This window comes from Lissotriton helveticus, chromosome 5_1, assembly GCF_964261635.1.
Source record: "Lissotriton helveticus chromosome 5_1, aLisHel1.1, whole genome shotgun sequence".
Classification (NCBI taxonomy): Eukaryota; Metazoa; Chordata; class Amphibia; order Caudata; family Salamandridae; genus Lissotriton; species Lissotriton helveticus.
Window position 1 is genome coordinate 1,256,890,329 of NC_136065.1, and position 13,875 is coordinate 1,256,904,203.

Consider the following 13,875-nt stretch of genomic DNA (forward strand, 5'->3'; position numbering starts at 1 on the left):
TAAGTGTCGAATCTGCAAGGATAGGGAGGGTACTTGTTAGGTTATGTCATGGAGATTGGACAAATGCGGAGCGTATTTACGCGAGTCAGAAAGACCGCGTATGTTTTTCATCAAAACTAACCTGGTGCAAATGTAGATCCAGTTCAATGTTAGTTGCTTCCCAAATCAAATATACTATTCTTGAGATTATCCAGAAAATAGAAGGAAGAGACAATACAAAATTTCTACTCAGAAGAGAGAATTACTGGATTTATAAATTGTTTACCCAGAAACCAATGGGCCTCAATGAACGAATTGAATTTTCGTGTTACCTTTAAAATATTTGCTCTGCAGATTGCTGCTTGTGTATACTGTTGTAAGTTCCATTATATCTGACACATGTACACACATACCCCATTCGATACCACCACTCCCAGCCATCCCCTGTAGCATAACTACTCATTATGTCGACCTTGGTACCAGGACCCCACAAGTTTGTGGCTCCTATGATCGTCTACTCGACAGTCTTTTATTTTTTCTAATTTCTGTATTATTTTTTATTTATCTTTTCGATAATGTATGATAAACATCACGATAACATTTTCCCCGAGGAATGCCAACCCCGATTGGCACAAATCTGAATACAAGTGCCCGACTAGAGCGTTATACGCGATAGTCTTTTTTCACTAGCTAGTATCACGTGATACCCCACATGACCGCTATTTTTTTAAAAATAAGGAAAGCGCGGACTGACCCTTTGGCAGCCGTCGCTACGTTGAACCGCTACGGCGATACGAACAACTAACATTGAACTGGATCTACATTTGCACCAGGTTAGTTTTGATGAAAAACATACGCGGTCTTTCTGACTCGCGTAAATACGCTCCGCATTTGTCCAATCTCCATGACATAACCTAACAAGTACCCTCCCTATCCTTGCAGATTCGACACTTACATGAAGAAAGGCATGTAAGTAACCGCGTTTTTTTCACCCTTGCACGTATACCAAACCCCTTGCCCGTACACCAATCACACATGATCCCACTGCATGTTTGACCTGTATGCACTATTAATTGTGACGCACCATTGTAACGGAGATGGAATTTGTTTATGTTTTTTGAGACCAGTAAATGTTACCTTATTTTCGTTTTTACAGTGTCTATTTCCCTGATGAAGGGCATGACCTCATAATGCCCGAAATGCATTGGATATGATAAAACTGAATGACATTGCCTGTACTTTAAACATGTTAAGAGGTGAAAAGATTATGGAAAACTAACAAAACATGTCAACAATCAATTAAAAAAGCTTTTGCTGATGAACAACAAACCAAAAGAATGGAAATCTTTTCTTTCTAGAAAGATAATGACAAAGTGTGCCCAACAAGGGATGACCCTAGAGATCCTCTAGGTTCACATTCTAGCACTTATTTCTGAAACCCATATTGGGTTTTAAGATCGTAAACTTTTATCTCAAATGGGCTACGATCTTGTTGTTTGCCCAACGTTAGGGGCATCTATCCGGGGGGTAGCTATTGTGAAACAGAGACACACTAGAATGGCTATCATTAAAACTGCAGCTGATGACAGGGGAAGGTGGGCAATTGCTCAGGTGCAATTTGCTGAAAAATATTATGTATTCTGCCTGGTTTATGGTCCTAACGTTGACGTACCCAAAATTTATGAGCAATTAAACATCGAATTACTCAAGTGGGAGGGTGAGTTATTAATATGTGGAGATTTCAACTGTGTTATGAACTATAAGAAGGATTCCACAAGTAAAATCAATACAATCAGGATGCGTAGAGTTAGAGCAGCTATAGTGGAATTGGGTAGGCTACACAATTTGAAAGATGTCTGGCGTACTAAGCACCCTACTCTAGCTGGATATACATACTATTCGGCCCCCCATAGAGTCTGCTCTAGAATTGATATGATATGGGCAACAGATAGAATTTTGGATAACTGCAATATAGAACTCTGCCCGAGAGTCACATCCGACCACAACCCTATATTGTTCGAATTTAAAACCCTCAACAAAGAGCAATCCCCCCGACAGTTTACATTCCCTAGGTACCTATGTACTACAGATGCTGAATTTGTCTTGGGCATCAAAGCGCGTGTAAATGAATTTATAACATTTAATATCAACTCAACCACGGTTAATTTTGTGTGGGATGCGTGTAAATGCAGCATTAGAGGTTATGCGCAACAATACATCTTAAGGAAAAATACTGAAAGACGGAGGGCAGATAAGTTAACTCTATCTAGTATTCTACTAGTTGAACAGCAATTGATAGATGCTGTAACACAGGGGAGGACACATATTGAAGAACTGAGACTAGGATTGGTGTCATTGAGGTCCAAATTACATAAATACAAACTAGCCCAATATGAAGGGGGCGATAGAATCGGTAAGCTCTTGGCCTATAAGGTAGCTGATAAAAAAGCTAAATCTACTATAAAATTAATAAAAGGGTCAGACTCAATCGAATATAAAAAATCTGAGCAAATTTTAGAGCAATTTGCTAAATACTATTGCCATTTATATACCCCAGATAATTCACCCTCCCAGGAAGAAATTACTAATTAATTAGATAAATATTTGCCCAGCCGATTAGTTACTGAAGCAATTAAGCAACTTGGTGCTAAGATTACCATAACTGAAATAGAGACAGCCATCCAAGCACTACCTTCTGGCAAGGCCGCGGGAGAAGACTGTTTGCCTATAGAACTATATAAAATTTGTACGCAAGAACTTATACCGCTTTTTCATTTGGTGATAGACTCTGTAGGTCAAACAGGAAGTGCTCCTATATCTTGGAGAACTGCAAAAATAATATTCTTTCTGAAAAAAGGCAAACCACCAGAGGATCAAGGGTCATATAGGCCCATCTCATTAATAAATACCGATGCTAAGGTCTTTGCTAAAATTCTGGCTAATCGCCTTGTCCCTATTATGCCCGATTTAGTGAATTGCCAACAGCATGGGTTTGTGGTGGGGAGAGACACCACTACTCACATTAATACTGCTGTGACTGCATTTGATGTAGCCTCGACTACTCGCACCCCACTCGGAATGGTTATGCTGGACGCGGAGAAAGCTTTCGACCGAGTGGGGTGGGAGTATTTGTGGGCGGCGTTGAGAGCATTTGGCATACAGGGACAATATCTCAGATGGGTTCGATCTTTGTATGAACTACCAATGGCAATAGTCAGCTATGCTGGAGCCAATTCAGCTAACTTTGCAGTTAAAAGGGGGACAGGGCAAGGGTGTCCTTTATCACCCCTGCTCTTCGCTCTAGCACTGGAGCCATTTTTAAATGCATTGTCTGTTCAAGATAATATAATACCAATACATCATGGGGGCAAGAGTTTGAAAATAACCGCTTTTGCTGACGATATAGCTATATTCACTACAGATTTAGTTTTGGCACTCCCTGAGATAATCAAAGAAGCTAGTAAATTCGGAGAGATATCAGGGTATAAACTAAATGTTAATAAAACCCAAGTAATTGCCAACTACAAACCTGTTCAACCGATATCGGGACTCTGCACTAATGCTACCTATTTGGGAGTTAAGCTTGCAGCAGAAACAGAAAAAATTGTAGCTTTGAACTATGACCCCTTACTTAAGGAAATAACTACATCTTTAAAAAACTGGCACAAGATACCTTTGAGCCTGGTAGGACGAATACATTTAATAAAGATGAAGATTGTACCAAAATTGCTGTACTTATTTAGATCTATCCCTTTACAACTCAACAACATATATATTAAAAAAAATTAGAGAGTATATGTAGCAGCTATATCTGGAGCTATAAAAAAGCTCGTAGATCAATGGCTTGTTTGAAACTCCCAATTAAAAAAGGGGGTTTAAACTTCCCGGATTTTAAAATATATTTTTTTGCAACTTTTTTTCAACGTATACGCAGCTTAATTACCAATGATGCTCCCTTATTTTTCCATCAATTTATGTTGGGACAAGATAGTAATCAGTTTTTGTACCGTGTGCATGACCCCAACTATTTCAAGAGAGTCAAGTTTAAGACCGCGAGACATATTAAAAGAATCTGGGACCAAATAACGATTTTTGGCAAGATACCCTTCTTTAATGTGGAGTTGCAGATTTGGGGGAATCCAGGGCTACCAGGTTTCTTTTCCGATGGCGCGGCAGCCTTGTGGCTGGAGCATGGTATAAGTACTCTAGGTGACTTATTTGGCTCGGATGGTGTTTTGAGTTTTAATGCACTGAAATTAATTTACAAAATTAGAGATACTATGTATTTTAAATACATTCAGATGAAAGATTTTTTGGTTAATAAAATGAAAATTGAGAAAATAGAAAACTCAGATACCTTAAAATATCTCTACTCAAAACATACTAAATCACTTATTAGTAAGAGCTATGCCTATTTAGGTAGCCACAAGCAAGGAGACTGTGAAAACCTGGCCGAAAAATGGACTAACCGACTAGGTGTGAACATCAACCCTAGCCAGATTGCAGGCTCGCTTAGACAAATAAACAGAGTGGTCCAATCGACAAGCTTAAGGCTTCAACTATATAGAACGGTGACTCAAATATACTATACACCACAAAGAATTGCTAGTTGGACCTCGGGAAATGGTCTTAGCGAGCGAACTAAATGTCCCAAATGCAACCTAGAAGCCGCTGGTATAGAACACATGCTCTATCAATGCCCGGAACTTATAGCATTTTGGAAAGAATTAACCGCGGCTCTAAACAGTAGACAAATTGTATTTCCAACACTTTCGGCACATTTAGTATTGCTAGATATACAAGATACTAATCTCAAACATAAAGACCTGATTTCTATTGCTATTGCTTGTGCTAGGTTGGTTATTGCACGGACTTGGATCTCTAAGGAACCACCCAATATTATGGAGTGGTGGAATCTTATCAATGAAATACACACGATGGAACTTTCGTTGGCTAAATTAAGCGGTACTACGGCATTGAAAGCGAGGCAAAAAATGTGGGATACTTTCATTTGATTTATATGTACCGGCAGCAACTAAAATGATTTATTTTTCGAGAACGTACATTGTCACCCTCTGTATTTATTCAACAATTTATTTAACGGCTAAATTTTATGTTTGGATATTTTTGCCTCTGAAATTTGTATGCAATGTGATGTTGTTTTCTATTTCCTGCAATAAAAAAATGTACAAAAAAAAGGAAATATTCATCTAGTGATGTTGTTTACCTTAATTTCGGAAATCATAGAGACAAGAAGATATTATCTACTATCTTGCACAGATCTAATCATTACAAATGCTACCATAGAAGAGGGGCACTTTACTGATTCACTCTGGGTATGTAATCATACACATATACAAAATACTTGGGTCTGGTTAAATAAAGGTTAGAATATTTATGGTATGTTTTCTTTAGTTAACTTATCACAAGCTCTAGTTGAGTGCATCGATAACTACACAAGCCAGCCAGATAAGTGAGACTGAACAGCCAGAAGGGAGGAGACCAGAGAAGACCAGGCAGTCTCTTTTTATCCCCATTCCCTTCCCCTCTTGGTACTCTCCAGCCCACTCGCGTAATCGAGTGGTGGAGTGGATTGAAAGGGGCATTGGGAACAGCTGCCATTCTCATTTTTTGAAGGTTTAACACTCCTGACAAGGGAAGGGAAGAAGACCTCAGTTATTTTGTCCTGTATGTGTTCCCTAGCAGAACCAGTGCGGGGAATAGAGAACGGTGCCTTAATCAACTTTAATCCAGGTACATTCTCATGTTGAATACCAAGACTCCCATGGGTTTGAATATTGAAGAGGACTTGTTTGTACATCTGTAAGTCAAACAAGTGGATGTGATTTGCTAGAACTACCTCAGCTTTGTTCCAAGTTTATTGCACATAGATGTTTCTTTGTGTAATCATGCCAATGTATTAAGTCCATGGTGACTGTAGTGTTTTGCTGAATATTGTTAAGGTTTAACTTTTATTTTCACAAGGGTCCACTATAAGATTTAAGGATTATTTAAAACAAACATTTAATCTAATGAGTGTAGGGTCTTTAATGTATTAGGACCTCCTTCTACATTCTATTGTGGGGAGTTTTTAATTAGCTCGCTCCTTGTGTGTATCAATTGGTGCAATAAGCCCACTGGGGCCTGAATTTTAGGTGTGGTGGTTGTGCTATACTTTAAGTTATTCTGTATGTGTGTTAACTATGTGTTCACATGAGGTAGGCTTTGGTTTACCTAACCTCGAACATGGGAATGCCCCTGGTATACAAAAAGGTTTTGGCCCACTAGGGCTTAATTACAGATTGAATATGTTGTATTTTAACTATATCTTAATGTGATATTGATGTACTATAACAATTAGTTATAGGATTGTATCCTAGTTTTGTTTGCACGTGGCATCTTCGCACATGTCCTGTGTTTACATAGACTTTGTGACACGCAGTCTTTTTGCTGTTAGCCATGTTTTGCACATAGCAAATGTGCATATTTGTTCCTGCATAATTTTGCGCTAATTTTGAAGGAATGATTGGCATAATGTGGCACTGACCAATATAAGATATCCTGGAAATGTGATGCTTTAGATTTCCTAATTTTTACTTACAATTGATTAGTTTTTTACAATGAAGGTGAATTTATAATACTTTTAGAAAATATTTGCAGTGGACTGTACAAGGAAAGTAAGTCTTTCAGTAATTTCTATGGATTTTGAAAAGGTGTATAAAAAGAGCAAAACTGTGATGTGTTCTTTGCTGTGAGAAAGGGCGCCTGAATGGCCAAAATGTGTTACCTTTTAGTTCGACATTGCCACAATAAATGACGCATTGTGAATCTGAAAACAAAAAAAAAAAAAATGCAATACTGATTGAATTTTCTCGCTATGCCCTACAGGTTTTTCTCTCCTGTCACCAGCTACGTTCAACCATCAGTCCCCCCACAGACAGGTAAGAGGGCAGTAGGAACCCTTAGAAAGGGGTGATGGTACACTTTGGATGCCCCAACCTCTACATCCCATAATAACAGTACACAGAACTATTTTACGGAATCACAGAACGCATAGAACACCCACCCCAGTCTGGTTTGCTAATGTTGGCCAATTTTATTTTGGTGCCCAGGCCTATTTTGTGCCCCAGTCCAGCTCTGCCTTGTTTGACGAGAAGAAATACTTCTCACACGTCACATCTGTAGTATATGTTCTGGTAATGATACTCGTGCAAAAACATAGATTGTATCAATGGCGAATGCATTACACTCAACAGGGACCTGAAAGGGAAAGTTAGAACGTGTGTTTTATTTTAAAGACAATTTGGGGAAATATAGGGGCATATAACCAAGCAATAGCGATAATTATCGCTATTGCTTGGTTAAGGACAACATTTTACCGCTGAGCTGCGGCGATTTTTATCGCAGATAAACCTTGGTATTACCAAGGTTTATCGCAAATGCGATAAAAAACGGCCGCAATGCATGAATATCGCTGAAAAGTCCGCGATATTCATGCATTACCGAGCTAATGCTCTTAGCCATGTTATCCACCTCCCATTGGATTACATGGCTAAGTACTGCTCAGGGCAGGTGTTAGCTTTTGGAGATATTCGCGCTTAGCGCGAATATCTCCATAAGTTGGTAATAGGAGATAGTGATGTTAGCGACTGGAAACAGTCGCTAACATCTTGGCACGCCCACTTTGCATGTCATTAGTGATAAATATCATTGACATGCAAAGTGGGGACCAAGATGGTCGCTATCTCCTACTAGCTGTCGCTAACTGGTGTTAGCGACAGCTAGGTAATAGGGAGATAATTTTATCTCCGCTTTCTTGGCTTTTAAAGCCAAAAAAGCGGAGATAAACCCCCTTGATAATATGCCCCATAGTACCTGCCATTTTAAAGACATTTACATTGCACTCTAATGCTATTGACTGTTAAGAGTTAGTACTAGAGGTTGTGCACTGCAAACCTGTTGACAAGTATGTGAACGTGTGTAGAATTGTTTTTCCAATTAATGTGAGAAAAATGGTAAAGTCCAGTCAGAAAACTTGTATATCTACAGATGAAACAGCAAAAGACACATTGCTATTTCTGAAATAGTGCTACAAGTAACAGATGTAATTGCATAAAACTGCGCTCATAGGGCCAGATTTAAAGAAACCTTGCACTGGTGCAAAGTCACCAGAAGTAAAGAAACCCATCACAAAGTGTTGATTTGTTCTCTAAGTTGCTTAATAGTAACACAAAGGAGCACGTTGAACTGCTTGGCATTACTCTGAATCAAGTGGCATTAATAAGTGGTGCATGAGTCGTTTCCGTGTTTCCATCAAACATGTGTAGACTTTGCTTTGCCTCACATAATTCTGCCTCCTCGAGGCAGGGACAGAGAAGGAGAAATGTATTCTTTTCTCCAAACGTTTTTCACTTTGCATGTGTGTTATACGGTACAACTCTACTACAAGGGTAAAAGTTTAAAGTTTTGGAGTAGTATGTTGCATTGTATGGACACCCTTCCAGTACAAAACCTATGATAGACAATGCCAGACTCACACACATTCGTTTGTACCATGGTGCAAAGGTGTGTGGGTGGCGCTAAGTAGTCAGAAAGTGTTCCGGCACTTGAGAGCAGTAGCACCATACCTTTGTAAATATGGTCTTTGTCCTGCTCTCTCCCTTTCACACATTGCAGTGCAGCAATTTTGGCTGTCACAATGCATTGCATTGAAAACTAGTAAATTTGCCCCACAGTTTTATGTAACAGCATCCCTGAGGGTTTAGACACCAAACAATTTTTTTTGCACATGCACAGGCTCGCAGGCCTCCTTATATGCATCACTCCTGAGACTCCCTGTCTACTGATTCAAGAAAGAGTCTTTGCCACTGGCCAAGGCATGCATAGTTGACATTAGAGGGGATAACAATGGATTGATGACCACTGGCTCTGAGAGGAATTCTGCCATAGGAGCACCAGGTAGGGTGTGTCTTCTGTTTAGATTAAGTCACCCGGGATTAAGGTTGAGGACAGAGGATGTGAAAAGGCTTCATGTAGGGCTTCCTTCTATTGTATCACCTCTCCTCAGTATAGCTGGGAGAGTGACGTCTGCTAGGCAGCTTTCCTACAAGGGCTCACTATGCTGTGCTTCTTTAAGTGCCAGGCTGGCCGTTCTATCGCTGCAGGTAATAGGGCTGATTTCAGAGTAGAAAGGGCTGCCTAGACCTGACCATGACACAGGAAAACGACATTTTAAAATAGATTAGGAGGTTATGGCAGCTGTTGCAGCGAGCTATGTGTATCCACAGTTGCTGGTTACTGATTTTTAGAATCTTTGTAATGGACACATCCTGTATTTAGGAAGTACTTATGGTTCTAATTACCTCTGTATGGAAATTAAATACACACTGACTCTGCAAGTCTAAAACTAATTTCAGCAGAAAAAATGCTAAGAAGCAAGGCAACTCTCAGAGCATAACAGCCCTGAACAAATGTGAGCTGAGCAGGGTTTGATTCCCTGACATGCTTTTGATTGGTTATTGGTATGTATATATAGTGCTGTATAGCGCTGTATTCTAAGGTCTCTGCACGCAGAGCAGGCGAGGATTTGAAAGTTACTCAAGCAGTGCCCTTACAATGCTGGAACAAAATGTGTTTTGGAATGCCCCGGGCATAATTTGATTGTCTTGTATCCTGGGGTCTTGCTGCAATGTATAGAATGAGCATGACCAATCGCTTTAATCTGAACTTGTTTCCTTTTCTTTCAGACCACTCTTCACCCGTCGCAGCTGCTCCAAAGACAGCAGACGAATGTGAGCAGACTGGTGGGTTACACATTTGATAATACAAGAAAGAGGTTAAATATGGAAACAATGTACATTTCATGTTCTGGCACACCCACTGCAACCCTTCACTTTCTCTAGCATCCTAAACCTCAAAAAATAATTATTTGATAATAAATACATTATCATAAAAGTCATAATTACTTAACACATAATTACTATGACGCACGGAAAATGAAAAGAAAACAATTCTATAGCAAAACAGACATCGTCATAAGATAACATTTGTAGAAATTACAATGTCAGTCTACATCTACTAACTGTATGTGTTTGAACACTGGAATAAATTCTATTTATTATAACAGCATTTATATTTTCCGAAAAAGATAAAGTGCAACTAACGCCTGAGACAGCCGTCATTACAAGTACAAGGCATTTTGAATCATTACTATATTGACCCAGAGGCAAAGATAGTAGACTACGTTTGGTGCCAAGTCTAAATCCTTTCAAGAAAGACCTCTCCCACACTCCGAAATCTATTAGGAGATGAGGTACTAGTTTTAATAATAATGTAGTTCCTTCCAATGGGCTTTTTTGTTTCAATGTTCTCTCTCGATAAAGGCCTCCCATTTTTAACCCAGACTTTTTCCAATTTACAAATAGAAAGGGGATTCAGAAATAAAGTAATTTTTCAATCTCCCACTGCAGATTTAATATATGACAACCAAGGGATCTTAAGGCCATTATCACATTTCAAGCAATCAACAATAATATTTCAGTTTAAGATTCCACTAGGATTATTCCTATTGGAAACCCAAAATACTAATCACGCATGCTCAATAAGGTCTTCAAACCAAATCCTTCTCATGACTCATGAGATAAATAATCCGGGGTATTAGGAGGAAGGAAAAGGAGACCAAGGATGTTCCATACCAGTTTCTTTATGATAATGACATAATTTGGACCGATTAACAAAATCGAAAGCACTAGGTAGGTCCATGAAGGCCAGGTAGAAAGGGCGACCTAATAAGGTGAAGTCTTATCCATTGTTCCGCTATAGCCAGGTCTTCACCGAAACCTTACTGTCTTGCAATAGATTTAATCATCAGTAGCCCAATCTAAGACTCTTTAATGTATAACTCTACCAATGACTTTTGCCTTAGAATCTGCCATGTTATGGGCCTGTAACAATGAGGATACTGTCTGTTGCCTTTATTAAAGATTAGAACAATTATAGACATAGCCCAAACAATGGGCAACTCAGATTTCCATGCATTTAAATAAAATAAATTAGTAAGTATGGGTGCCCAAAGATTAATATTAGATTGATAGCACACCGTCCAACAGAGGAGCTTGGCCAGATGGGCTATTTTGCAGAGCTAAAGCAATCTTGAGATGATCAAAGATGATACACGTCAAAATAGACTTTCTGTTATGAGTTATGAGACAACATTAGACCAATATATGGTTTTGGAACAGTAGAGTTGTTGAAATGACATAGCCATTGCTTAGCAGTAATATATGGACCCAGAATGATCATCAAGCCACTATTCACTTTGACAAGCGTTCACTAGAATGATTTGGAAACTTTCAATTAATAGACAACCATCAAGAACTCCTATATCTTTATTTTTATTTCAATGTTTCTATTCCTATATATATATATATATATATATATATATATATATATATATATATATATATATATATATATATATATATATATATATATATATATATATATATATATATATATATATATATATATATATATATATATATATATATATATATATATATATATATATCCTTGCAATATGCTCTACAAAGAGCCATCTCATCTCTATCCTTTGGCTTATTCGACAATGCAAGTCAAAGGCACCTCTTAGCTGTAGAACAAGCGTTATCGAACCATCTGGATGCACTAGAATCATGGTGCTGTGGTGGCTTCAATAATAAGCTTTGATCGACCTACGTAATCCAATAAAAGAGTTTATTATGTCCAGGTGACTTGCCTCAAATGACAAACATCATAAAAAGTGCTAGATGGTGTTTTAACAGATTAGCAAGAAAAGTACTCGGAGCCAAATGCTCCCCAAGCTAACCTGAGACCTTTGTTCCTTACTAAAAAATGATGATTGTCATTAGGAAGTACTCATACTTGGGTGTGGGTAATATAAAGAAAACTGCTAGGGGATTATGATTACCATGATTATCGAATACCTCACAGATAATAACATAATGGGCAATGCCCTGAAACACAAATATGTAATCAATAAATGAATTATAACCACATCCAAAGATTGGGGGAGTAATATTATTTGAAGAAATATCTCAAGAGTAGTCACTTAATCACACTCCCTTCCCTCATCTCCTCATGCTTTTTCTCTCTACATTCATCTATTCTTTCTCTCCACTGCTTTCTCTCTTCTCCCTCTCATCGCATTCTTCCTTTTCTCTCCCTCTCTTTCTCTCTCTCTCGAGGGCTCTCCTTTGCCTGCTGCAATTACTCCTGAAGAGATTGGGAAAGTCACAGAGGCACTCGGAGTGGGCTTGGGCTTTCAAAACTGACCTCAAAGGACCCAAGCCCACCGGGGGAAAAGCCCCAGCCCACTGGGGAAAAGGACTGTCAAGACCTGCTGAGCAACCTAGCAACAGAGTCACTGCAGTTCTTCAGAGTATTATTGAAAGTTTGTGGGAAGCACTATCACCCGGAACTGTGAACAGGGCAATGGCTTCAGCAATGAGCGTGGTGAGGCAGGTTGCGCAGGCTTCAGTGTTCGGAAGGCCATCACCTACCTATGAGAGGGGCCAACTCATTGCCACTCTAGCTCATTTGGTCATTAAATTGCCCCTGCTCCAAAGACATCTAAAATGGTTGGCCACAACTCCCATTTGTAAGACCAGGTCCCAAAACCTGGAGAAGATAGCAGAACATTGACGATAAGGAAAGTCTTTTCTTTAACCTATCATCATACGAACTGTCACAGACTACTGCAAAAAGGGGTGACCTTCAGCCCTAAAACATCATCTTCTTGGTTACACATGAATGTACAAGTGTACACATTTATATGAAGAACGAGATTAAAATATTTATTTTTACACGTAGAAGAACTAATCATGAGTTTGAAAAGTTAGAAACAATTCACACGGAAATCAAAATGTTATCGATCAATGAACAACAAGGTTACACATCTTTGTTTCGGAGATCTATGTCGACAGATCAGGAAAGAATCAACTTTAAAATGGATTACAAAAAGAGGCCAATATTGATAGGAAAGAGAATGATCATAAACAGATGTAAGGGCAATGAAGGCAATGCAATAAAAACCAAGCATTTGCAAATACAATCGGTTCTCCGTTGGTCACCGGCCTTTTGCTTTTGTCAGTGCTTGCTTGGTCTTTTCATGGTTTTTGTAAAACGTTAGTGTTGGGGACGCTGCTGACCCCTCATCAATCCCAAAAAAATCGCTGAAAGCAAAAATATATTTTTGGTCTCAAAAGCACACATTGCAATAGTTGTCCCAGGGAACGACTTTGTATGTGGATGTGCTCTTCATGAATAGGTAGAATTACATCAGGCACAATGAAGTATAGCAATGGCTGAAATGGACTGGCACATGTCCCCATGTTGTGCGCTGTAGAGGTAGCAAGAAAATGTGAATGACACAATAACGGACCAAAGGATGAAGAGGGCTGGATGAAAGCCCCTATGAGTAAGTATAATACACATATAATTTTAATAATATCAAATGGTAGTGGCTAATGGCAGACCTAAAATAACAGATAAAGGTGGTACAATACTGTTGATGGACAGTACTTATTATAACAATGAGATGGAAGAATATTTATAGGATAATACAATATATGTTCAATGTCAAATAAATCTTACTAGTAAAAGGCATTGATAAGAAAAAAACAGGATGAAACTAGTTAAAGAAAATAATTGGATTACAGAGTGATTTGAGAGATTTCTGGTCTTGAATTTTTCAAGTTTTAAATGCTTCGAAAATCCATAAAAATAAACTAGATCCACCTTTTGGTCTGATTGTACCAGGGAGAGGGTCGGTGTTTCAGCCTATTGCACCATATATTAATGATTATTTACAGTCTACATTTAAGAAAATATTCTCAA